Raw genomic sequence first — 3,474 nt, 5'->3', positions numbered from 1 at the left:
CACACACACACACACACACACACACACACACACACACATATATATATATATATATATATATATATATATATATATATATATATATATATATATGCTTATTTTCAAATAGGGCGTTTGGTGAATTTAACTGTATCTTAATGGCAGTGTGAAGCCTCTTGGTTTCTTGTTTGTTATTTTTTGTTTTTATGTTGTATGTCTTTGCCGTTAGCCAGTGCTGTTAGACCGTGTTTATGTTTAATCTTTTTGTTATTGCGCTTGTTTATGTAACTTTTCGCATACATATTTATATTATAAATCTATGTGTTGCTATATTGGTATGATGTATTAACTTATGTCACATTAATTACATTTTAAAAATTACTTCATATTATGGACAATAGTTCAGGCCCAAATAGTTCTAATGATGTATTCCATTGCATGTAAACTAGAATTAAACAATATTGTTAGTGACACGAGTCTTCCAATAAAAATAAAATGTGCCTGACTTAAATAATGACCGCCTTTACAGCTGCCGATATAACTCCAAATAAACTCACTTATACTCGGCGATAACCGTAGAACTGTGTATTTTGTCCTTCGTAGCTTATAACTTTAGTATTTATTATCCAATCGAGATGAATTTCAGTGGAAGTGTGTGTAGGCAGACCTTTTCATTTAATTTCGATGTGGATTCGCAAAAATCGGTATTATAATTAGCTTAGTTATGATGCTTAACAGGCGGCATGAAACTCCAGGGAATTTCAGTAAGTATCCATTTGTCTACACCGTGACGAAAGCTTAAAGATAACAGAACCACACTTGAGTACGTTACCTTGGTAGAAACTGATTAGAAAAAAGTGTCAATTATGAATGACAAAGAGGACTCTAGCCCTACTTCATTGTTAATACTTTTCAATAAAAAAAACTGTTCGTCTTTTCGGAATAAGAATAGACAAACTTTCAATTATGGAATTCAAATCGCAATATTTAAGATTGAAATTTGTCCTGTTTTTTTTAAACAATACAAAGAGAGCCCTTATTTTCGTAAGTTAAACACCAGCTGGTAACTACATAAAAAGCTGCGATTTCAATACATCGATATTTTGTTAAAACAAGTGTGTAACGCGTCCATGCTGAAACAAAGTGTACAATATATTAGTTGTTCGCTGGTGCTTAAATCGAATGTAAGAGCTATGCAGATGCAATCAACAAAGGTCAGTTGCAATTTCTTAATATCCTCGTGCAATCGTGTTTTTACCTCATCTTATTTTTAGATTCACCCGTAGACATATAATGCACATACCATATTCAACAATGTATAAATAACAGGAGAAAAAATGGTGAATAAGATAAAACCTTATATAATGAACTAAATGATATCCTCATGATATGGCTAATACAAAATCAAACATAAACTATAATAGTTGTCCACCTCTGAACAAACTATTAGGCCTGGATGTACAGTAGCTTTCCTGTCCATCTCTACATAGAAAAGGAGGACTTTTGCTTTAGTAGTTGTCATCTCCATCTCTACATAGCCAGCATGTCTTACGCTACTGTGGATGTCCTCGTTATTTATATGAAGGCCAGTACGAGTTACTACAGTAGCTATCCTTTATCATTTCAAAGAATAGTATGTTCGACATTAAATAATGTGTCTACTCTATCCCTACACAGATACGAATACTATACAAAGTGTTTTATCTATCAACTCATAAATCAGAAAAAGCTGATAAAACGGTAGTTGTCCCCTTAATTTATTCATAGATAGGCATGACTGACATTAAAGTAGTTGTCCCGTTCGTTTTTAAATGGATTAAAAGGTAACACTTCAGTAGTTGTCACCTCTATCTACATAGACTTATATTAAAGTAGTAGCCCCCCCCCCCCCTCACCCTTAATCTACATTGACCTGTATGATTGACACTGAAATTGTATTCCTTTATAGATTATCTTATATGACACTACAGTGGTTTTCATGTCCATCGTAACAAAGAAACCCTCACGTGACTTTTCTTCACGATTCAAAACGAATAGTCAAGAATGTAAATTGTATTTTTCTTACGAAACGACTACGACCACTATACGATATTTAACTCTATTGCAGATCTGTTTATAATATAAAGCTTCTTGCCCATCTAATGTTTACGACACGTCTAATTGTCTTATCATCAGAAGCTATAATAATATATTCCAGTAAAAACGAAATATTAACAGAATCCGAAAAAGAAAAAACAACAACGACCTGCTATAGATACATACTGGCTGATTGCAGCTGCTGATGCTAAGACGATTCGCAGCTATCTCGGCAAAATTCTTACCAGTTTGACACTTTCAAGTATAAATTTTCTAGCGTAATTTTTCCATGTTGAGGATACGGTAAGTATCAAGTCAATTTCGTCTTCGTTTTTATCCGCCATCTGACTAACATTATCACATGTCATAGCCATAAGTGTATAATGGCTAAATATGTATATAGATTTTATTTGTTTGCTTATTCCCAGATTTCAACGTTGTTTTAACTGATATTATCCTCACTGTTTAAAGACTAAGTTTGAGTTCGTTATGTATTATCACTCTCCTCTTTTTTCCTCATCCTTTTCTTGTTACCTAGTTGTGGCTTCGTGTGCAAATAAGTCAAGTGTTTCAACAGGTTACATCAGCAGATCAGTTGATACTTTTTCTTCTGGCTCGTTCGTAGCTTTAAAACCCATCCTAGTATCTTTACTGCAGAAACAGTAACCACAATATTCCGATACGAAATGCTACTGCAATGTATTATCATCGACATCAAAGCGTGCATTAGAACGAGCACAAACAGTATCCTCACTATCAACTTCATCTTACTCGCCTTTATCAACACTTTCTACCTATGTGTGTTCGTTTTTTGTTGAGTTATGGTTGTTGACTTTAAATTTGGCTCATGCTCCCTTTGTTAAAACAATTTAATCAACCAATATACAGTTTAACTCACGCAAGAACAGCCACATTTCTATAAATGTTCAAAGTTTCTTCGGGGTTATTATAATTTTGTAAAACCCCTCAAAATATTAATTGACCAATGAGATGAAACTCGGTGCTTTAATTGTTTAACACGCAATTGGATATTCGATATATATTAAATAAATATTTCTTTACCCGGTAGCTTGGCTAAAGAATGATAAACATACTTGCCATGTAATTTCGATATTTTCTTTTATCTTTATTTTGACTACCTTCTTTTGATTTTAAAATAATAAAGAGTCCTGCTGATATTAAAATGCCACTGTAAGGAAATGTTTTCGTGTAACAAAATAAATTATGGACTGCCTGGTAGGATTCTTGTATATACCCAAAAGAAGTATACTAAATCTCTAATAAAGAGTATTTCTGTACTTAAGGTATATCAAGTATAATATATAAATGTAAACTGGAAAGTCATACTATCATTAATATTCGATCAATTGGGGGAAAAGTTTCTAATATTCCATATGCATGTAGACACTATTAAATCAA

This window comes from Mya arenaria, chromosome 1 (genome assembly GCF_026914265.1).
Source record: "Mya arenaria isolate MELC-2E11 chromosome 1, ASM2691426v1".
In the NCBI taxonomy this organism is placed as follows: Eukaryota; Metazoa; Mollusca; class Bivalvia; order Myida; family Myidae; genus Mya; species Mya arenaria.
This window is presented reverse-complemented; position numbering follows the sequence as displayed.